This window comes from Cyanistes caeruleus, chromosome 21 (assembly GCF_971803275.1).
Source record: "Cyanistes caeruleus chromosome 21, bCyaCae1.hap1.1, whole genome shotgun sequence".
NCBI classification, from domain to species: domain Eukaryota; kingdom Metazoa; phylum Chordata; class Aves; order Passeriformes; family Paridae; genus Cyanistes; species Cyanistes caeruleus.
Genome location: NC_141721.1, coordinates 4,398,774 through 4,422,615, shown reverse-complemented (window position 1 = coordinate 4,422,615; position 23,842 = coordinate 4,398,774).

Here is a 23,842-nt window from a genome sequence, read left to right as displayed (position 1 = left end):
GGGCAGCCTGGGTGGGCAGAGAGCAGCCCCACCTGTGCCTCAGTTTCCCTGGCAGGTGAGCCACGGTCTGGGGTGCTATGTGGTGTTTCAAAAGCCTCTTTAAGGAGTTTATCAATGTTGGGTCTGTGAAAGTTTCTCCCCTGTGTGGCCTTAAAATTTACCTGAGAGCTCCATGCTGGTTTTATAGAAATAAATATAAAAAATATAAATATAAATATAAATATAAATATAAATATAAATATAAATATAAATATAAATATAAATATAAATATAAATATAAATATAAATATAAATATAAATATAAATATAAATATGGGTTGAGATGTGCTCAGAGGACAGGCAGGACATGCAGGGAGTTGGTTTTACTCTGCCCCCTTATCTGAACCAGCCACGGAGCTGACTGTGGCTCTGAGCAGGAAAATTAACACAGCTGCCTGGAACCTCTGAATCTCCTCGCTTAATTAACATAAATGAATATTTGGGGAGGGGGGAAAAGAATTTAAAAAGGTAAGAAAAAAAGAGGGGGGAAAGGTCAGAAAAGGCTGGGATAAAATTTTATAGTTGTAATAAGGGCTGGCAGTGCCTGACTCCGGTCCCTGAGCGCGCCCTGGGGCGGTGGAGGTGGGAGATGGAGCCAGCAGGGACAGATCCATGGGAATCAGGGAGTTTGGCACTGCCTGTCCCCACTGCCAGGTTTTCCCACTTCTCCTGGCTGCTCTCCCAAGCCCAAGGTCTGACACCAAGCATCAGCAGCGGTTTTCCAGCCCGTCACTTCCCATTCCTGCTGATGGATCCGGCTCAGCAGCCTTGGGAAGGCAGCACCCACTGCCCCACGGTGTTTGGAGGATGCTCTCAGTGCCCTGCGCCCCCAGTTTGTGTCCTGCAGCATCCCTGCACCCCCTGGCAGCTCCTCCAGGCAATTCCAATCCCTGATTCCTGTCATTCCTGGGTGAGGGAGCAGAGCCCTGCACGGGGTGAGAAGAGCAAACCCTTCTGTGTGGCTCCATCCATTTATTGGTGCCTTTAGATGCAGATATTTATACTTCATGCATATGGATGTATTTCAACTTTATACATATATATGCATCTCTAATGTGAATGTGCATATATATATTTATTTCTATATATTTATTTCTGTATATTTATAGATGTATATCAATTTATCTATATGTTTATATATATATATAAAGGCTTTGCTCAGGGGCTGGGGTGCACTTACAGACACCCCTAAATACACTTCCCTGAGTCTCACTCACCATCTCTGTCCCTCTGGGAATTCAGAATACCAGGAAAACAGCTCCCCACCAATTTTTCCAGGGTCCTGATGCCCTGGAAGTCCATCAGGAAATGCACAACACCCAGGGACAAACCCCAGGGTTCTGATGGTGCCTGGTCCTCTTCACTCCTTCCACTTCCAGTTTATTTTTTTCCCATATGAATGATCTAGTTGGGACATAATAATAATAATTGTTTAAAAAGTCCTAGAGTGCTGTTGGAGATGGGGAGATGGAGGCTGCAGCTGGGGGCTGGTGGCACCCATGGGGACAAGCCCCAAACCCCCCTGTGCCACCCCAAACCCCCCTGTGCCACCCCAAACCCAGCACCTTCCCCCTTGACTGCCTCAGATCCCGTTAAATAATCCCCAACCAAACCTCCGGGTGCCACAGAAAGGGGAAAAAAAAGGGTAAAATAATGAAAAATCAGCTCTCTCCCGTCTCCCCCAGCCCTCCCTGTGTTTATTCCTGCTGCCTTTTCCCTCTTTAGTGGCTCACTATCTGTTCCCAGCAGGCAGGGACATATTTGCATTTTAATTTGGCCTTGTGAGGCTGCAGGAGCCACCTGTGAGGAGCAGGCAGAGCTCCAGGGGACCCTGATGTCCCCCAGCTCCCCAGGGGATGCTCGGTGCCCCCAGCTGTGCCTTACAAATCCCTTAAAGTCTTAGAGAACCCCACGAACCTCGCAGAACATCAATGCCTCCATGCTCAGAGACAGGAGCCGTCAAAGGAGAGTGAAAAATGGGGATTATCCCTTTCTGAGGTCAGCTCCTTCCCCTTCCCTCCATCATTTCCTCACTCCTTGCGTTTTCTCTCATCCTCTAACCTCTCTCAGGGCCCTTTTCCCAAAATCCCACCCTTGGGGTGCCTCCAGCCGTGTCCCCAGGGCGGGACCTACCCAGGGACCCCAAATCCCGTGGGGCATCCGGAGCATCCCAGGGGATGGAGCGAGGCCAGGTTCCTCTCCCGGGATGAGAAGAGCCAGCTCTGACTGTCCAGGGGAAGTTTAATCAAAGCAGAGCCCGGCTCTGTTGACATTAGCGGGGCAGGATTTGCGCGGCAGCCGTGCTTTAATTACTTTGGTAATTGCACCATTATTTCTGGGGGCTCGCGGCTGTTTTTCCTGCCTGGCTCAGCGAAGATCCCTCCCTAGGGAGAGAGGAGGGATGCTCCTGTCTCGGCACCAGCTGGAGCTCAGCACCGGCTCCTGAGAGGCTCCGGGGAACGGGAATAGGAAAACCCATCAGATACCAAATTTTGGGGCTCCTCTTCTGCAGGAGGAAATTGTTCCCCTTCCTCCCAGCTGAGGATCCCTCTGTGCTGCCTGAACAGGATATTCCCAAATCGCCCAGGAGCACCACGGAGCCTCCCCAAGGATCACGCTGTGAATTCCTCCCTTTTTTCTAGGAATCCCCCAGATCTTGCAGAAACTCCCCATTTTCTAGGAGCTCTAAGGACGGCGGGACTGGAACCCCTCTGAAATGTTTTCCAGGGCTTGCCGCGAACTTTTGCTGCTCTCCAGGACTCCCTTCGGGCTTGCCAGGAATTTTGGGGCCTTTCTGGATTTTGTTGGTGTGGGGCAAGGTGTCTCTACTCGTGTCACTGGAATTAGACAAGCTTTAAGGTCCTTTCCAACCCGAATCATTCAGGAATTCCCTGATTTGGGATAGAGGCTGCTCCTCCCAACCTCTGGGAGTTCATTCCAGCGCTTCAGCAGCGGGATGGTTTTGGGAGAGGCAGATCCTTTTGTCGTTCTGATTGGGAACGGCGATAAAGAACGACACGGACTCTCAAGGGAGTCACAACACGAAAATTCTCTGGTTTATTCCTTCAGGCCTGTTTTATAGACTGGTACGTGGAAAGTACAGAAAAGAAACTCTTATTGGTTAGCAAAGTGCTACATCACCATCATTGGTCAGGGGCTCACCACCCCCCTGACTTTCTCCTGCAAGGGAAACAAGAGGACAGACAAACAGCACCTGGCAGTTGTTTTCTGTCTCTGAGGATTGTTTTGAAATCCTCCTTTGAATTCCCAGGCTAGCTTCTCAGGCAGGACTGAGAGGCCATGGGCCTGCAGCCTGCTCCAAAGCTAGCATCCATATCCTTTAACCACGGCTGCATTTTCCAGGAGCTCCCCCGGCTTCCCGTAAAGGAGAGGACTCGTTTCCATTCTCCCGACTCAGCAGAGCAGGGAATGATTTCCCGGAGCTCTCTCCTGCCCGGATGGTGCTGGCACTGCCGGGAGGTGACCCGGCTGTCCCCGGGGGTGCCACGCCAGGATTCCCTGTCCCCTCTCGCACATGGAGGGATGGTTGGGATAAATCCAGCTATTCCTGGCTCCCTGGCACAGCCAGGACAGGCAGCAGATGCTGTCCCAGAGGCCTGGCTGCAGAAAAGCCCCAATTTTGTGAGTTCCTGGATTTAAAGGTCAGGGAAGAGCAGCTTGTGTGACCCAACGTGACACCGCTCCCAATTATCCGTCTGCTCTGCGCTCCCTCCCGGGAAAGGGCTCCTCTGGGACATGATGGAAAACCAGGCTGTGAGGGCTGGCCGGGGCTGGAGCCTTTCCTTCCTCCCATGGGAGCAAACTCCTCCCCAAATATCTGATTTTTGAGGTGCAGTTGAGCTTCCTGGGCTCTCCTCATGCTTGAAGCCAAAACTGAGTATTTTTTTTTTTGGTTTTTTGCCAGCCCGGGTAAAGCAAAGCCTTTTGGCCAGGAAAAAAATATCATGTATTTTCATTCCCTGCAAATGAGAATCCATGGGATACAGCTGGTTTTGGCTGTGGCTCTCTGTCTTCATTGGAAATCTAAAGAGCTGCTCCGCGGGATGGGGAGAAACCAGATTGAGGAAAAAGTGGCTTAAGCTGAGATACATCTGGAAAAACCAAAGTGGGGATGGAAACAGCATCTTTGTCATGGTCCAGCATGACAGGGACAAGGAGCAGAGCCCCTCAAAGCCCTTCTGGGTGGCTGTGACAAAGCTGCACCCACCCGTGCCTCAGTTTACCTCGCCACTGGTACTCCCTGAGTCTGCGGCAGGCTCAGGGCTGCGGTTTGGGATGCGACAGGAATTCACCGCTCAGGAATGAATCCTGGATTTGCAGGGTCTGATTCTGTCCTTTGCAAGGTGCCAGTTAAAAATAAAACCCTCCCTCAGCCCCAAACCTCAGCTCCAGCTCTGTCCCTGCCTTTACCTGCGAGTAACATCCCGAAGTTTGATGTCCCAAAGTTTGATGTCCCAAAGTTTGATGTCCCAACACCCCAGGATGCCTTTGCCCACCAGACCTTGCAGTTTCAGGCCTTTCTGGCTCCCTATCCCTGCTGAAATCCCAGCCAGGCCCGTGCCCAGAATACTTGGAGGAGGCATAGATCACCCTAACGACGGCAAATCCAATTAGCCGAGGGTTGAGCACTCCGCTGATGAAAATCCAGGGGTTCAAAGTGCTGAGCCAGCAGCAGCTCTGCCCCGATCAATGCCATGGAAATGATCCTGCTGCTCCCTGGGAGCCCAGCCCTTTGTGTCCTGGCAGTGAAACAAGTTTTATCTGGCAGGACCCCACTGAGCAGATTAATAAACACCGGCCTGGTTTGGGGCTGGGAGCGGGGGGGACACTAAAAAAAAAATGAGGAAAAAATTGCAGTTGAGATGGCTCTGGGATTACTTAGGGAAAAGGGAGGGTTCTCTGAGCTGTATCCACAGTGGAGGTAGGAAAAATGCAGTTTTGGGGTTGGTGTAACCCAGTCAGGGATTTATGGAGTTGGAGAAGGGGGGGACATGAGCTGGGAGAAGCTCTGGGAGAGGTCTGGGAGCACCTCTGAGCCCCACCTTCAATCTCTGGTGGCTACAGAGGGCTGTGCCCACCCATCCATCCCCATCCTGGTGACCCTGAGCCCTCTGGATCCATCCCAGTCCCTCTGGATCGAGAGCTCCACGGGGAATCCCTGTATCCTCCCAAGCTCCAGATTCCCACAGGGACCTGCTGGATCATGGAATGGTTTAGGTTGGAAGAGACCTTAAAAATCATCTCCTTCCACCCCTCCTGGACACCTTCAACCCCTCCCACTGTCCCAGGTCACTCCAAGCCCCTTGGATTTATCCCTGCTGCACCCTATGGTTTGTGGCTGAAAACTCCTGGAAAGAAAAGGACAGAAAAAAAACCAGATCCAAAAATAAAAATATTTCCTCTTGACATGTTTCCTTGGCTGGCAATGAGCCACCTCAATCTTTTGATCTGTAGTTTCTTCCCCCCTGACATGTCCTTTGATTGCATTTATTTATTTTTTACCTTAAAAAGCTGGAAATCAACCCAAGCCCTTTTGATTTTGACTGGAACGGAGACAGAGCACAGATGATGTCTCTGGAAAATGATTTCTGTTATTTTTTCCTCAGCTACTCCAGAACCAGGAAAAAGAAAAAAGCCCAAATAAATCTGTTGTTGGCACAGCTGGGAAGGAGATACTGAGTTTGTGGAATGGCCTTGGCTCTGCTCTGCCAACAGCTGGGGAGGCCAAAATGCCTCTGGAAAAAAGCTCTGGGGTGCACAGGCAGGGAATCCAGAGCACCCAGAACCAGGAGGAGCCCTCCAGCATGGAAATGATCCCTTTTGGGGGCACTTTGAAGGATTTGGTGTCAGAGGGAGGCAGCTGAGGGTCCTGCCCTGTGGGAGAGCCTCCTGCTCCAACTCAGCATGGAAAAACCTTCCCTATAGAAAAACTGGGAGTTTGGGGGTCTTTACAACTTGGAAGTTTTTGGGTTTTTGGGGTTTTTTTTTGCTGAGGTGTTTCCCTGGGTGGTTTTTGCTGGCTGCAGTGGCTGGGGTCACCCTGGGGGCTGTGTGTGGTCCCCACACAAACCCTGGTGAGGATGAGGACACATGAGAAGCCCTGAGGGTGATCTCCATTCCAGCAGAAAGCGTTGGAGGGGGGACAAACACGAACCAGGCATTCCTGGGAGCAGCAGCAACAAATTCAATGCCATTTCACCAAAAAACATCATCTCTGAGGTGCTCCCCTGCCAGCAAAGAGCATCACTTCACCTCTGAGCACTGGGAACGCAAGCAGGGCCCAGGCACCCCCTGCACATCCCAAAAAGCAGCTCCCAAACCCTCTGGAAAGCAGCTGGATCTCTCCATGAGGGTGTCTGAAGAGCTGTCCTAACCACAGCTCTCAGGCAGCTGCTTTATCACTGATTTATTTCCTCTCCTCTCTGAGAACAGTTTGTTTTCAGTCACTGCTCACATTTTACCAGATCCTCTCACTCTCTCCACGAGCAGAGTTTGGATTTGGGGTTTTTCCTGGAGGTTATGGCCAGGAGAGAGTTCTCCATCCAGCAGCAAGGAGCAAAGCCTCTCTGGGACAGCCTGCAGGGCTCTCAGGATTTCATTCTCAGCTGATGATTGAAAAGACACAGATTTCCCCCAAAACCCACCTCAATTGTGCTTTTTGAGGCGCTCTGAAGACCTGAACTCTTTTCCAGGTGGGCTGTGAAGGTGCTGGAAATTTATTGCCAAAAATAACAGTGCAGGAATGTTTTATCCTTCCCCCGGATCCTGGAATCCCTTTTTGCCTGCTGGAGCTGGGGGAGGTTTTGTTTCTGAGCCTGCTGACGCAGAGATTTCCCTCTAATCAGGTTGGGATTTCATTTCCTTTCCCCCTCTCCCCCCAAAAAGGGGTTTTGCAGAAGACACAAAGCTGGCCTGGAGGGGAGGTGGCATCCAGGGCCTCAAAGCTGAGCAGAAAGAGGAGAAACTTTTGAAGCAGAGCTGAAGAAGAGCTCCCAGCACTGCTGTGTTACACTTCCAGTCCCATCAGTGGTGGAAAAATCCAGTTTATTCCCAAGTTCTGACCCTCAGGGCCCTCCTTGGATCTTCCCTGTCCTCCAGGCCCCTTGTGCTGGCAAATCCAGGATAAATCCCAACAAAGGGAGCCAAGACCATCTCCCTGCTGCTGGACCACAGCACTCCAACACCATCCCAGCCTTCCAGGGATGCGGGATGGGGGTGAGGGATGGATCCAGGCTGGCTGTGGGGAGCTCCAGCTATTTCTTCTCCTTCTTTTCCCTCCCCTTTCCTCCTTTTCTCCCCCTCACTGCCAGCAGCACATGATCTACAGCGGGATAACAGCTCCAATTGCTCCAAATTGCTTATCGAGGCCTCGGCGCTGAATCGATGATTTTAAATGGGATCACACAACAGCAATCCCAACAACAGCGGGATAAAGAAAATAAATGGAGCTGCCTGGCAGCCGGGAGAGGGCTGGGCTGATTGCAGCCAGCTCTGCTGCTGCTGGGGGCTCCAGAGCCCCGGGATCCTCCCAGTCCATTCGGGAATTCGCCTGGATAAAGAGAGATGAGATTGTAAAGGGTGGAGCCGGCTCCGCTTGAGCTTTCGTCACCACCAGTAAAACTGGGATCGATTTTAAACTTTTACATTTTAAACCTTACATTTTAAGCCTTACATTTTAAACTTTTCAATTTTAAACTTTTACATTTTAAAAAGTTTACCTTCAGCGTCACACCTGACACAGGATCCACCGTCCTGAACATCCAGGTCCCTACAGACCTGAGCTTCCTTACACAGAACGGGGAAACTGAGGCACGGCTTCCCTTAGGCTCAGACTGGACTGAAACACCCCCAGGGGATACCCGTGGATGTGGGAAGGTGGAATTTCCAGCCATCCCCTCCAAATTCCTGCCTGGAATTCCCCCCATTCTTCCCAGAAGAAGGAGCCTCCCAATCCCGGGAGTTCCCGGGTCCTTAAATCGCTGATTTCTCGCTTTGAGGAGCTCAGGCTCTCCCCTGAGTTAGCGAGAGCGGAATCGCTGTCACTTAGAAACCTCCCCAGTCTGGAGGATGCTAAAGGAGGTGCCGAGGGGGATTTTGGGCTCCCTCCCACTGGAATTTCCAACACAGTTCTGGAATTTCTGCGTCCGTGAGATGCAGCCCATCCCTCCTGCCCCAGCACCCGGCTGAGCCCAGAGCATCAGATGTGACCTCCACCAGAGGTGCCACCATGGAGGAGAGCGATGATGATGCTCCAGCCAGGAGCAGGGATCTCCTGGATCCAGGAAAGCTGAAATGATGCAGAATCTCCCCATTTTCAGGGTGCAGGACAAGCAGGGAGAGCTGCAGGTCACGATGAGGGCTCCCATCATTTCCCCACTCCCTGCTCTGGTCCCCTGCACGTTCTGGGCTGTGGGTCCCACTCGGATTTACCCCAGTAATGCCCCAAAGTTTGATATCAGCCCCAGGCTTCTCTAATAAATCCCTTTTTCATATCCAGTGGGTAAAATCCCCCCGTGCCGTGCAAATCCAGCTGGAAGCGCCGCTGCTGTGGATCGTGCAGCTGCCGCAGAACCTTCCCAGGAATTAATGGGCACAGATTTTGGAGGCGAGGGCTCGACCATGGCACACAATGAGCAATTAGCTCCATTTCAAACTCTCGCTACAGGGATGGATTGGGCAAATTTGGCTCGTTTAAACTCGTGCTGAACTTTGAGCAGCGATTTTTTGTCCGGCGGAGTTGGGATTATAAACGCACACCCAAGCCCTCGCTCTGTGCTCTGGTCTAAAACCCAGCTCGGTTCCAGGCTGATGGAAAAGCTCGGAGTTTTCGGTAGCATCACCTCTTGTTTTGCAGCTTTTCCCATCTCCAGGGAAGCTTTTCCTCCTGAAAACCTGGAGAGAAAGCGCTGGCAAAAATCAGGGGGCACCCTCGCAGATCCATGAGGAGCTGCAGCCACAGCAAACGCAGCTCCCAGGAGGAAAAACCTGGGATGGGAGGATTTAAGGACCAGCCCAGACTGGGGGTTTTGCTGAAAGACTCTCCTTGCCCGTGTCAGAGCAAGATGAATCCTTGGAATAAAAACCCCCCGTGCCAAGCCTGGAGCAGGGACAAACTGAGCCAAGTCTCTCCTCAGTTTGCTGTAAATACTCAGAGATAGCAGCCGTAAAAGCACCTCGGAGAGAAGACAGCAGTAAAATTACATCAAGCCTAGGGGCTTAAACTGATTGAAAGATACGTTTTCCAAGCTGATCCAGCTAATGCAGCAGCAAAGTCTCCTGCACTGAGCAGCCGCTGGAATCTGATTTTTTTTTTTTTTGCCTTTCTAAATAGCCAGACAGCTGGGAAACACCTCCCCACCCCAAATAATTTGGGAATGCTTTCAGAAGAAGCGCAGAAATAGGGGGGCTGTGTAAGCCAGAGCCTGTGGCTGGAGGTTCCAGGACCATCCCAAAGCAAATCCCTCCTTTCTGGCTGCCTTTCAGCAGTGACAATGACAGCGGGGCAGTTTCCCACTGCAGGATGGGGCAATCCCAGGTTCCAGCTGAGACCCCACCTCTGCTCAGGACTGCTCTGTGCCCTTCCAGGGGGTGACACACCGACTGGGGGGCTTGGGGTGTGTCTGGAGGAGGGCAGGAAGCACAAACAGGGGTGGATTGTGGTGCTGCTCCTCGGCACCCACAGAATTGTGGGGTTATTTAGGCTGGAAAAGCCCTCCAAGGTCATGGAGTTCAGTGTTAGCACTGCCAAGTGTCCCCAGTGTCCCCAAGTGCCACATCCACGCTGCTTTGAAATCCCTGCAGGGGCAGTGACTCCACCACTGCTCTGGGCAGCACTGCCAGGGCTTGGCAACCCTTTTATGAAGATATTTTCCCTAATATCCAATCTAATCCTCCCCTGGAGACACTTGAGACCATTTCCTTGTTACCTGGGAGAAAAGACCAATCCCCACCTGTCCCATGCCCTCAACAAAGGCCAGGGCTGAGCCTCAGCTGAAAACAAGAGAACCTCCCTGGCTTTTTGGGGTGATGAACTGAGCACAGCCTGAGCTGTCACAGCTCCAGACTGAGCTGGAGGGAGGAAGAGCCCAAAGTCACTTCCCTGTATCTGTCACAAGGCAGGACCTGGCTGCTGGGCAGTTGTCACCCAGCACTTTGTCCCCTCACATCTGTCCCTGCACAGAGCTGAGGTGGTGACCCCACACCACATTTCCACTTTGCTCAAGTCTCATCCCAGAGAAAATAAAAAAGAAACAGTAAAAACCTTCCCAAACCTCACCAGCCCATTCAGAAAGGATGGGCTTTGACTGAGAGTGAGTTCCTTTGGAAAACTCCTGCTGCTGAAGGAGAAACACAAACAAAACCCCTTTTTCTTTGAGGAAAAAAAAAAAAAAAGAAAGAAAAAAGAAACAAGCCAGGGAGCCCGGATCAGAAGGGAAAGCTGGAATGGGAGCAGACACCGTCCCCCACCACGGTTGAAGCGACCACTGACAAATCCTTTCAGGTCAGTGCAGAACAACACAGGCTCTTCTGAGAGCTGCAGTACACTGATTAATTGGGGTGTTCCTAATTAGGGCAGCACAGCCGGGCTCAGCGCCGTGGGGCTGAGCTTGGGGACAGCAGTGTGACCCCAGCTCTGGCCGCACGCGTGCCCCACGAGCTCCTGGCACACGGGGCCCTTGGCCACTGCTGCTTGGGGATCCAGGGAGTGGAGAAACAGCTCAGGTTTCTGTTTTGGGGCTGGAGGATGACTCAGATGGTGAGTGAGGAGGTGTTTTTATCCTCTGGAGCAGTACCCACAGCCAGGAGGGGTGGCCAGAGGCCATTTCCCCCTTTGCACACCCAGGGGTGATGGAGTTTCCAACAGCTCTGCAGGGAGAGCAGGACACAGCAGCCGAGGTGGCATCCCAAGGGGCAGGAGAGGGGGATTCCCTGCCCAGCTGTGTGCAGAGGAGGGTGAGGAAGGCCTGAAGACCACACAGGACCCCTCACCACTGCCTCTTGCTGGGTTCCAGCCATCTCAGGGTGGTTCAGGCCATGCGAGGAGAGGGGAAAAAGAGGGTGTCAGCACCCAGAGATGCTGGGCTGGTGGCCAAGCTTTGGCTGCCCATCTCCTCCTGCAGCTGGGCATGGACACTCTGGAAAAACAGGAGGCTTTTCCCTTCAGGATAACCCTGCTGTGACACTGTCCCCACGCAGGGCCTGCAAACCCCAGCAGGACCCCAGGGCTGAGGGGGCTGTGCTCCCAAATTCCCCCAGCTCCCACTGACCCCTTGGGATTTTATCTTTTCTCTTTCCCATCCATTTGTAATCCTGCAGTTGTTTAGTGCACAGCTCTGAGCTCCACACACGGTGTCAGCTGCTGCTCCCCACTTTGGGCAGGCACAGCAATTCCTCTGGGGCCTGGCAATCAAGGACACCTCACTGCCTCAGGCCCGAGATGGAAACAAAAGGGAGTTGTGGGCAGCAAACTGGGGATAAATGACTTCATTACCTGCAGCTGGAATTGGAGGATTAACCCCAATGTGCAAATGGAACAAACTTATAAAAGTGTGAAAACTGTGATCCATTTTGGGTGTAGGCCCTGGGGGGTTTCACCTGCCTGAAGTGTCCCTGAAGGCCCTTCAATAAATACAAATAAACTGCCTTTTATGCCTTTAATTCTGTCTGGCCTGTTTTTAGGTAGCCCAAAAAGTCATCACCATCCCACAGGGGATTCCCTTGAGCTCACAAAAAACCACTGCAGGGCACTTTTGGGGAGCAGGAGAGGTCGGGAATGTCCATCCAGGTGAGCTGGAAAGCCAGCTCTGGCTGGAATCTCACCCAGAAGAGCTGCAGCCGGAGGCAGAGAGCTCCAGAATCCATCAGGAAGGCTCTGCAGAGATGCTTTACCAGACCCATCTTCCCCACAATAATGTGTTTTATTTTTCCAGTGCCCATTCATTATTCACAGGCTCGTTTCCCCCCGGATTACGGGAGCTGCCAGCTCCTGTCTCCTCACCACACCTCTGGTACTGATCTATTTTCATGGCTTTGTCACCTGTAAAGGGGTTTCTGTTTCAACCCAGCCCAATAAGAGGGATCAGTGCAGATGTCAGGAGCAGGATGATCATCCCCTTCTAAAATCCCTTGGAAAAAGACCAGATGGAGCATCCTGCACGGCATGATTTGGGATCTCTCTGTCCATCTCATGCTTGGGATGATTTGGTATCTCTCCATCCCACATGGGATGATTTGGTATCTCTCCATCCCACATGGGATGATTTGGGATCTCTCCATCCCACATGGGATGATTTGGGGACTCTCTATCTTGTATAGGATGATTTAGAGACTCTCCATCCACTTCCTACATGGAATGATTTGGGATCTCTCCATCCACCTCCTGCATGGGATGATTTAGGATCTCTCCATCCCATATGGGATGATTTGGGGTCTCTCAATCCTGCATGGGATGATTTGGTATCTCTCCATCACACATGGGATGATTTGGAAACTCATCCCACCTCCACCAGGACGGGTGAATCCTGTGGCTGCAGCACCCGTGGAGTTTGCTGGAAGAAAGTCAAGGATGTGTGGTGCATCTTGTTCTTCATTCCAGCTTTAGGAAGGAGCTGAAAACCCTCCCCAGATCCACCTCCCCGTCAGCCACTGGACCAGAACTTCCCAAACACTTTGGCTGTGCTGAGCTGCAGCGTCCATGGATATTTTTAAACACCCCAGACCTGGGATGACCCCTGGAAGGAGGGGAAGGAGCACGGAGAAGCTGCTCATTAGTCAGGGACATCTGGGGAACAGCACAGAGCTGGTGCTGGGAGGAGCAACATCTGCTCGGAGGCACGGAGCTCTGAGCGGGGCTTCTGTGCCTTCGCACTCACACTTCCAGCACTTCCAGCAGTTCATTTCCAGCATTCCCAGCATTCCCAGCATTCCCAGCTTTTCCAGCTGCTGGGGATGCTAAAGGGAAGAGAGGCAAAGCCAGCACTCAGCAGTGTTAGCACATGAGCCCCCACGCCATGAGTGGGTTCCTGATACCGAACCCCCAAACGCTCTGGGGGTGTTTTTGAGCTGGATCCAGGCTGATTTTGGCATTCTGGTGCCTTGTGGAGGAGGATGATTTCATTTCCTTCCTTTCCTTCCTTGGTTCCTTCTCACCAGAGGAATCCAGGGCTCCTTTTTGCCTTCCTGTCTCGGGGGAAGCAGCACCAACAACTTCTGTGAGCTGTGAAGTGCTGGGAAAGGGAGAGATTCTCCCAGTTTCTCCTTCTGGAGTTCTGGGAAATGCAGGCTGTGCTCAGGGCTGGATCCTCAGGCAGCAGAGGGGAGCTCAGCACCTTCATCCCAAGCAGATCCCTCTCCAGTGGCTCCAATCCCAGCTTGCAGCCCAGCCAGGGAACACAGGCTGAGGGAACAAAGCCCCCGAGCGCTCAGGGAGAGCTTTCCTTGTCACAGGGACAGAGCAGAAATTCTCCTCCCAGCCAGGAAAGGTCAATCCTGATCCTTCACCTTCCCACTGGGGTACCTGCAGGACACCCCAGCCCAAATCCTTGTCCCCAGCACAGCCTGGCCTGGGTGACACCGGCTCTGTCCTGTTCCCAACCCTCATCCACTGCTGCATCCCCGTTTTCTCTTCCCACTTTTTATAACCCAGCTTTGCTCTGAGCCCGGGTGTCCCCACCCAGCACAGCTCCCTGTGTCACCACCCCTGGCTTTTCCCACCTGGAATTCCTTTCCCCCACCTTTAGCCAGAGCTTTGTTCTGCCCACATCCCTGCGCTCTCCCTGCCTCCCGTGAGAGCCCTAAAAAAGACATCAGGCACACTAAAAAGGGAGAGAAAACATTTAATTTCTGTTCTGAGACAGATCCGGATCTCAGGATCCCTCCTCCAGCCCCAGCTGGCTCCTGCTTTCCCTGGCACTCACACACGTGGAAGGGTGACAAAGGATGGACACTGCTCCACCTTGTAGAGACATTTTAATTTCATTTTTGTCCTGCAGACAGCAAGTGCCAGCCTGTCCATGAGCAGGGAGGAAAAAAGGGAATTATTCTATGGTCAAATTCCATGTAAAATCCTGAGGCAGAGGGTTTTCTCCCACCGTGGTTCTCACCAGGGCTGGCTTTGCTCCAGGAGCTTTTCCTGTGACTCCAGGACAGGACATTCCTTGTGGGCTGTGGTGGCACAGCTTTTCAGGAGAGCTCCAGGATTCCTGGAGGGATCCCTGGATTCTGCTGAGGGCTGGAGACCAGAGCCAGGATGGATGTGCTGAGCTCCAGAGAAACAATATAGAGAGTATTTTGGTTTCTGCAAGCCTGTTTTCCTGAGGAAAAGAGGTTTATGGGGTCCCCCTCCCTGTGCCTGAGACAGCTGGAGTGTCTGCTCTCCTGATTTTCCACTTTAGGAAGCAATTGGAACCGGATTTGACAGCAATAATGGGAATCTGAGGAGAATTATGTTCTGACAGGCTTGGTGAGGATCCCCAGCCTGCCAGAGGAGTGAAGGACATAATTAATGGCCCTGCTGAGGAAAGGGCCGTGCTGGGAATGTCTGTCCTTTTTTCACCAGACATCAGGGGACTCTCCAGGCAATTAGGAGCAGTCCCTGGGGAAATTCCTGCAGCATTATCCAGCACCAGCAAGAAAAGCACAGCTGGTTGTGGGTGCTTTGGGGTGGTTTGTGGGACCATCCTGGCTCAGGGAGGTGTTTCCTATTTGAGAACCCCAGTCCTCAATGCCCAAATCCCGTGGGGATTCTCTGGTGTCTGCTCCATGCATTTGGAAAGGTTTTGTTTGCCTCCAGGATGAGAAGTTCCCTTTCCCTTCTCTTGGCAGCTGCCTCACCCTTCCTGTCCCCTCCTGGGGCATGAGAGGAGCTGCAGACAGACCCACGGAATTCAGGGATCCTTCCCTCCATCCTCACCCTCCTAGGGCTCGAGAGGAAGCAGGAGCTGCAGTCAGATTCCAGGAATTCATGGATCCTTCCTGGATTCTTCCCTTCATCCTCACTCTCCCTGTCCCCTCCTGTCCCATGGGAAGAAGCAGGATCTTCACCACACCCAGGAGCCCATGGACACCCCAATCCTCACAGTCTGGATCCCTCCCTCCACCCTCACCCTCCACCAAGGCACTCAGGACGTGCTGCCCTAGTTTTCCAGGCACGGACACCATCTCCGTGTGCTCGTCCTGCCATTCCCACTCAGCTCTGGGCAGCCACAGGGATGTGCTGAACATCCCTTTCATCTTAAAACGTCACTTGTTCCCCCCAGAACCCCACGGAATGTCACCGTGGGGAGCCGAGGAAACACCGGTTTGGATCCTCGGGAGGTTCCACAGAAAGGTTTCTTCCAGACCTAGACTTGAGTCTTCTTGACATCTTTTGTTTCCCTCCTGAGAGAAAAATGTCTTTAAACAGCAAAAAGCTCCTGATTGCGTCGAGCTCAGAGCAAAGTGAGTCCTGCACAAACCATCCAGGGTGGGATTCAGGATCCTCTCCCTGAGGGATTCTTTTCTCCCCTGCCTCAGCTGGAGGGAAAGGCTTTGTTTGCCTCCAGGATTCCCTTTTCCTTCACATCCCTTATCCTGGTATTTGGGAACAACACCCTTTTGCAGCCAAGTTTTGTCTCCTCTCCATTTCCTTCCCCCCTTGAGAGGAAATAATTTGCTGGAGTGGTCCCCAAGCAGCTCCAAAAACTCCATTTAGGGACCAAATTCCCTCTTCACTGGAGTCAGGGACCAAGGGCCAGTTGGGATTTTCCTCCAACGACTGGAAGCACCAGAGAATCAGTGAAATGTGAATTTTTTGAACCAAGAAAAGGCTGGAAAATTCAAAAACCTCAATAACCTGCTCTGTTTGGCCGCTGAGATGGCAACTGGCCCCCAGCACATCACCGTGGGTGGGTGGAACCCAGCACCAGCACTTTTCCTCCTTGGATAAATACACTGAACCCTCCCCAAAACCCAAAATGTTTGTGAGGAGATGGGAATAAAGTAAATAAACCCAAGTCTCAGCACTGGGAGAGTCCATGGAGGCCGGCCCAGCCGAGGAATGGGTGGGATTAAAATACTGAAATAAAGGCAGGAGGAATTAGCGTAAGAGGAATTATTTAAGAGGTAGAAAAAGCTGTTAAAATAAAAATGGGAGGGGGGGAATCAGCCCTCTCTTGGGGGGGGGAATAAAAACGCTCCAGCAGAAGTAGGGCATTTGCTAAACAATAAAAGGGATGAGACAGATGATGAGGCTAAAATGGCTGTGATGCCGAACTGCTTTTAGAAATCTGCCTTTATCAAGAGAAATGTGGAAAAGTGGTTTGGACAATTAGGAAGTAACAAAAGGCCTCGTAAAAAAAAAAATAAATAGCTGCGGGGAGGGGGAAGAGAAACGCTGGGGAGAGTGGAGAGGGAGCATTAAGGGATTAACTGGTGGAGAGGCTGGGAGCAACTGGGAGGGACTGGGACAGAGCTCCTAAAGGTGCTGCCAGCACGGGCTCGGGGATTTGGGAAGCACGGGATGAGAGGAAAACAAAGATCCCATCAAATTGTTTTCTTCTTTTCCTCCTCCTTTTGACAGCGGAGCCAAATTAAAGCCAAGCAAAGCGAATTCTCGCCGGATTATCAGGATGCGCTGTCGCTCCCCCCGGGGGTGGAAGGGAGGAATGGTGGAATTAAATTAAGGAAGAGGGAGTTCAAATTGAATATCTGGGAGGAAAAGCTGCTCCTCGCGGTTCGGTGGCCCCGAGGGGGATTGCAGAGAAAGTCCGGGAGCAGCAGGATCTCTGCATCCAGGAGGAATTCCTGCTCGGAGGGGAGGGAATGGGGGCTGCCCCTGTCCAAGGAGGGCTCGGGAATGGGGACACCAGAGAGGGGGAAAAAAAGACAGCAAAACACCAGGCAGAGTGGATTTTCCTGGGTTTTCTTGGAATTACAGCGCCTGGACTCTCTCCTTTCAGGCTGGGAGCGGGAGATAATTTGGGATCCTGGGAGAATTGATGGACACCGGGCAGTGCCTGCTGAATCCAACCCCGCGGGGATGGTGTGGAGAAAAAGCCATCACAATCCTGCTTCTCTTTCCTGTTGCTCTGGAGAGGCTGGAAAAGCAAAAGTACCTTCCCAGGACAGCCCCAAATCCAGCCTTTCCCCAAAATCCGACCGGATAAAAAGGATAAAAAAGGATAAAGGGAGCATGGGAGCATCCTGGTGCTCTGCCCAGCTGCCAGGACCTGGATCTTAGGGGTGATTTGGATCTTGCCTGGTGGGCAGCTCCAGGCTGGAGAGCAGGATGGCTCCTGTGCCACACGGGAGTGGGAGAGCTGCAATATTTCCCTGCTGGACCAAGAACAGCCTGGGGCTGGTGTAAATCTGGCCATTCCCAGGGGGCACATTCGCAACTCTGACTCAGCTGGGCTCAGCTCATCCCTGGCCCTGCCATCCTCCTCCTCCTCATGACCCATCCCAACCCCTGGAACAGCACAGGGAGCACCCGGGAGGCTCCTTGGCACAGGGAAAAGCGACTTGAGAAAAATAACAACAACAAAAAACCCCACCAAACCCATGGAAAAACCTCGGGATGAGGCGATTGGGAATGCCGGCATCCTCGAGTTTTCCGAAGTATTTTTAGCAGCGAGTTTTGAGCTGGAGGAAACAGCTGTATGAACTCTGGCAGAGGCAGGAGGTGGGAGCCAGCAGCCCCGCTGTTTTCATCCCGCTTTTCCTTAAAGCACCCTGAGTCATGGGATTGGCAGCTCCCCCTCGCTGGGAATTGGAGCCAAGCAGCACCCGCAGCCCCTAAAAAAGCCTGAGCCCTCCCAGCGCCAGAAGGATGACAGAAATAGGTCCCTGCTGCTCTGCCAAATGGAGCTGCCGCCACCCGGCAGCCAAAATTCTTCCCCCAAAATCCCCAAGAGCTCCGGTCCTGCCCCAGCCCATCCCCGGGCAGGGAGCAGGTGAGGCTCGACCCAGCCCTGTGTTTAAAGGATCAGTTTTTCTCCTGAATTCAGCGATTTGAACAGAAGGTTTTGTGTTTTTTTCTGGAAATGATGGTATATTCCTGGGTTTAGACCGGGCTTGGGAGAGGAGAAACCCTCCTTTGTTTGGGGGGAATGAATCCCTGCTCAGAGAGGAGCCGGCGCTCTCCAGCTCCAGGCTTGGATTTCCTCCCCGAGGAGTGGGGACAGGAGCTGGCACCAGGGCAATAAATCAGGGAAAGGGTTCCCTTTCCAAGCCACTGGGATGAGACAGGAAAATCCCCAACTCCAGAGCAGCTGCTCCCACCTGCGCAGCCCCGAAAAGCCTGAGGAGATCAGGGGATCTCTGATCGATCCCGGAATGTTCCAGCCTGGGTTTTAGGGAAAGAAAAGGGAGAAAAAGCTCCTGAGTGCACTCTGGGACCTTCACCCACCCTCTCCCCTGCTGTGGGCTTGTTCCCTTGCCCCAGGCTCCTTCAAGAGGCTGCTCCAAGCTGGAGCATCCCATTCCTGCCGGGCCCATTCCAAGGTGGGAAAAGCAAAGTCACTCCCCAAGGATGGGCATGGGAGGGAAGCAGAGGAGGACTCTGAGTTCAGCCTCCAGCTGGGACCCCAGGCTGCTGCTGGACAGGCCTGAAAATCCATCAGGAAGGCAAATTTGGGCTCATTCTCGCAAAGATTTATGAGATTGGTGGGATTTTGGCCAGGAGAGTGCTGATCTCCCACCAGATCCCAGGGATCCCAGGGATTCAGGGATCTGCACGTGGGGAGACATCACCTGTGTGCCATGTGAGGGTGCAGAATTAGGGCATGGGAAGATATGAAGGGTGACCCAGGAAGGACAGGCTGGGTTGTGCCAGCTCCAGAAAGGCAGAAATTTGGAGAGGAAAATTTTCTGGAATATCTGGGCTCAGGTTAGTTCTGGCACGGAGCTGAGTCCATCCCTTCTCTGAGCTGGGCCCATCTGCGGCTCCAAGCTCAATACAAAGAGGGGAAAAAAACCCTTTTCCTCTCCCAGAACAACTTCTGGGGGTGCTGTTCCCATTCCAGCTTGGTGCCAGCACCAATCCCTGCTACGGGAAGCAAACAGGATCCAGAACCCGGGGGTGAAATTCCTGGGATCCTTGGCAAGGCAGGGAGCTGCTGGCCCTGAGCCCAGATGAGTGTCTGGCACCAAGAGCTCCAGAGAGCAAAAACTTTATCTTCAACTTGAACAGGACCAAATTTGGCTAAAAAGCAAAAATGGAGGGACTCTGTAAGTAAAATGTTGGGATTGAGAGGACACAGCATCGGCCTGGGAGAGTCTTTGTCCTGGTTTACATCGCTCAGAGATGCAGGTTTGACACACAAAGGAGCCAAAAATGCTTCCTGCTTAAACCTGGGCCTGAGACAGGGCTGGCTCCTGGGAATGGGGATCCTGGGAGCAGCTCTGAGGGAAAACTCCACAGGTTAACAGAGCCAAAAATCACAATTACCAAAATTCTGCCTGTCCAAGCCCCTTGAGCGCCCTTGGAGAACTCAGCTCCGTGCTGCCCTCCCAACCACCCCACCCCTGCAGGGAAGATCAGCCAGTTCCTGGTGTGGGTTTTGTTCAAGGAAAAAGGTGCCCAGCCTCATCCCAGAGGGAAAACTCTTTTTTTCCAGCATTTACTTGCTGGAAGTGCCTTGGAAGTGTGAGAGGGAGAGACTGAGGGAAGTGGTGTCTGTGGAGAGGAGCCACCCGAGCGGAACCTGAGGTTTTCAGCTCAGGAAAGCTTCCCAAAGCTTCCCAAGCACGGAGCCCTGGGGTCAGAGAGATGTTGTAAATGGACCTTGGATGTTCCATCTCCCTGTACAAAGAGCTTGGGGGATCAAGCGGAAAAATGATGGCTTTTCAGGAGAAATAATGCAGTGGAGAAGGGAATAAAGCAGGAGGTCAGAGTGATGTGAACCTCCTGTTTTCTCTGAGCTGCAAAAAAGGGATTTTTTTTCCCAAGGAAAGCCGGCTCTGCCAGAGGCTTGGGCAATAAAGTCACATTTCCTGCAGTCCTGTGGCACACAGGAGGTGTTGGTGAGTTTGTGAGCAGCCCTTGATCCATCAGCTTCCTCAGATCTTCATTTTGCTCCTGTTAATTAACTCAGTTCTTACCCCTCGCAGTTCCGAGCTGCCAGAGCTTTTCCCTCAAACATTTTGGATGCACAGCCACGGCTCTTCATCCTTTTTCTTGTTGCCTTTTTTTGCCTTCCAGGTCTGCAGAGGAAACAGAGAAATGTTTCTGCTGGCTCAGAGCCTGGCAGGGGTGGGAAGGGGAGCAGGGAATGATGGTGATCCATAGAGAAGGTGTCACCACGGGGTGGGAATTGTCCCCAGGCTGGGGACAGGGAGCAGCTGAGAGCTTTGCTGGGAGCTGTGGCTCGGAGGGAACTGGGATCTGGGCTGGGATGTTGGGATCTGCCAGCTGGATCCATTCCCCAGACTTCAGCCATCCCAGGAATTTGGGGGGAAATGAACAAAGTCCCACATCCACAGAGGGAGCAGCCGTGGCCTGAGTCTGTGGGTTGCATTAATGACTGATGCACTTAATTACATCCTTAATTTGCACAATCCAGGGATTTCCCCCCATTTCCTCGGAGCAGCAGCTCTTGGGAAGGCAGCTCCAGCCCCACTTGGAAGCCTTGCTGCCCCCCAGAAGCTGCAGGAACTCAGCGGGGCTGGATGTTTTCTCAGTTTCCCATCTTCCATCCTTCATTTCCTGGGAGCCTTCTGCTCCTCGCCACACTGAGCCCATCCCAGGTCAAAACAACAAAAAAAATCTGGATTCTAGCACAGCAGCAATGTGAGGTTTTCATGGAGACCAGATTTTTTCTTTTCCAAAGTCAGAAAAAACAGGGCTGGAAGTGGGAGGCAAGCAAAGGTCTCCAAGCACATATTTTCCTCAAAAAAGCCTCTCTCAATTCACCAATAAATGGCAATTTTGTGGCTGCAGCTGGAAAGGGGGGAAAAGGATTTTTGTTTTGCATAAAATTCTCTTTTGGAGTTTGTTTTTTGCTGGGAGAAAATGGAGCTTTTTGGGGGCAGTTTTTCTAATCTAATATTAGGGTGGGGATGCTGGGAGCAGCTGTGGGAAAGGATCAAGGCGTCACTTCCTCCCACCTGAATCCAAACTCAGCCCTTGCACTTTCCCCACTGTGACTGAGGACTCGAAAATTCCTTTTTAATTTGCTCTGGTGCAGTGGAGGAAAGCTGGGATGGGGGGATGTGGGATTGCTCCTGCCTTTGTGGAGTTTTTTTTTTCAAAGCCAGCTCCATTTGCCTCGTGTGAAACGGACACAAAGAGTTGGCTTTTGCCTTGGGAAGAAAGCGTTCTTTTTTTTAAAAAAAAAAATAAAAAATTTAAAAAAAGGCCTGGACAGCTTCAGAATTCAGTAGGATGTCCCAGGAGCTCTGAAATATCAGTGAGAATAAGAGAGTGGAGTTGGTGCTAACAGACTGCAGAGAAGGGTCAGGAGGGTCTCTCAGACCCAGCTTTAGCATATTTTGATTTTTCCTCTCATCCTGGCAGGCCCTGAAAAGGAATCAGAAAGGAGCTGATTCCTCAGCGAGGGGAGAACTCTCTTTCCAGGGGAAACTGGGAACCGGAGTCTGCTGGAGAGTCGGGGAGATCAGCACGGTGCCGAGGAGCGGCTGGAAAAACCCTGGATCATTTCCCAGATCACCACCAGTGTGGCAGAGCCTCGTGGCCCCAGCCCATGGAGATTTCCAGGAGTGCCACCAGCAAAGGGAGCACCTGGAGCTGCTCCCGGCACCATCCAGCCCCTGGCATGTGGTGGGAGGTGCCTCCCATGCCGGGAGATGCCGACGGAGCTCCAGCACCGCTGCTCCACCATCCCTCCTGCCCCACCCGGCTCTGCAGAGGTCCTGGGAGGCTCTTCCCAGCTCTGCTGGTGGCTCCTTATCCACAGCAGGACTTGGGAAGGGCACCGGGGCGGCCCCTCTTGAAGGAGAACCTGACGAGGTTTGGTTCTGGATCTGCTCCTCCATGAACGGCCCGGATCAGCTCCGAGCCACCAGGGATGGCCTGGAGGCTTCCTGGGGGGTTGGTGGCCACTGGCTGGGTCATTCCCAAGGGTCTCCAAATCCTGGGTGCCAGCCCCACCCAGGGCCTGGGGCAGGAGGTTGGTCTCCAAGGGGAGCAACATCTCAGCAGCTTCTTCTTCTGGGAGATGGGGAATTCTGGTTCCTGGTGGTGTGTCCCAAAGGGAGCTCTGTCCAGGGCAGGGAGAAGAGGAGCCACCACAGAGCGGCCAAAAGCCCCATTCCCAAAGCTCTGGAAGATCCCAACTGAAAAGCCCAAAGTTCTGTGCCCATGGCAGCCCCGTGAATGCTGGGAAGGAGGAGTTGGAAGCCAACCTGGAGTGACCTGATCCCATCCTGGTTCAGCCCTGGAGCAGCTGAGGATGGGGAAAAACACGGCCAAGTCCTAAGAAAGCCCAGCTTTATTCCCAAGGGACGGCTCGTGAGGCATCTCCAGCAGGGACAGTTCAGCCTGGAAGTCTGGGGACACTGAGGTTCTCCTGGAACATGGTTAGGAGCACATTCCTGAGGCTCACAGGACTGCCTGGTGGGAAGGGATGGAGGCTGGAGAAGGGATGGTGGCAACACCAACCCCAGGGACTCAACCACTCCTCCTCAAGCCCCCTCCAGAGCTGGGACCACCAGCCTTGGTCCGGTTGGACCCACAGCAATGCTGCAGCATCCTTTGGAGAGCCCTTATCCTTCTGGCAGCTTCCCAAGCGCTGTGGCCCCCTCTGGAGCTGCTTTTCCCCCCCTGGAATAATTTCCCAGCCAGGCTGGGCCCTCTGTGGCTGCCCAGGAGGAGCAGAGCTGTGCGGGGGTGTGTGGTGAAGATGTCTCTCCCTGAGAAGCACGAGCAGATGGTGACTCCATTCCTGGAGGCTCCAGAAGCCATTCATCCCCAGGAATAATTTTAGCCACAAAGCCTCCAACGGCTGCTCCCTGCTAAACACACACAGGGGAAAAAAAAAGGCTTTGGAAAGCATCAGCATTCCTGAAAGAGCTGAACGGTGGGAGGGATGGAGAGCAATTAAGTCAAGCAGTTAATTGCTAGCGAGTGGTGGTTCTCTGATGGGTGGAGGAGCACTTGGTGGCTCCTCTGGGGGGACAATTCCACCTCTGTGAACTCACACCAAGCCAATCTTTTGTGCTGCTGGGCTGCAAATATTCCTGTGTGAGTAGGGCACTGGGAGAGTCCCAGCGCTCCCGGGCTCCTCATTCCCATCCTCCCAGCCGAGAGAGGCTCCGTGCCCCAGCTCCTCGTGGATTTTGCCTCCATGCACAGCTAGAGACAGCACAGGTTGGGGCTCTGGAGGTGTTGGAAAACCACAACAATTTGGTTTTCCCACCCAAATGCAGCTTGGGCGGGAAGGAGGACAAGACCTGGATGTGTTGTGGATCCTGAATTCACCTCTCCAGGCACAGACAGAGGTCCCTGGCCACCGGCTGCGGCTCCCAGGATCCATCCAGTGGCCAATTTACCTTCCAAATGAGCCATGACGGAATTTCCTCACTGCTGGAGCTGAGCTGGGACTTTGGAGCCCTCCCTGCGCTCCCAAAAGCTGCAAAACAAAGGGAATATGGGGATGCCAATCCAAAACCTCTCCCAGAACCTCCAGGATCCACGGGAAGCAGCACCTTCCACACCAGGAGGGACCTTGGCCCAGCCTTGACCCTGCTCTCCCCTCCAAGGGTTAAGGCAGAGGCTGCATGGGTTGATGGAGTGAGAAATTTCACTTTGCTCTTTTTTCTTTTTTTTTTTTTGTGGTTAAAAAAA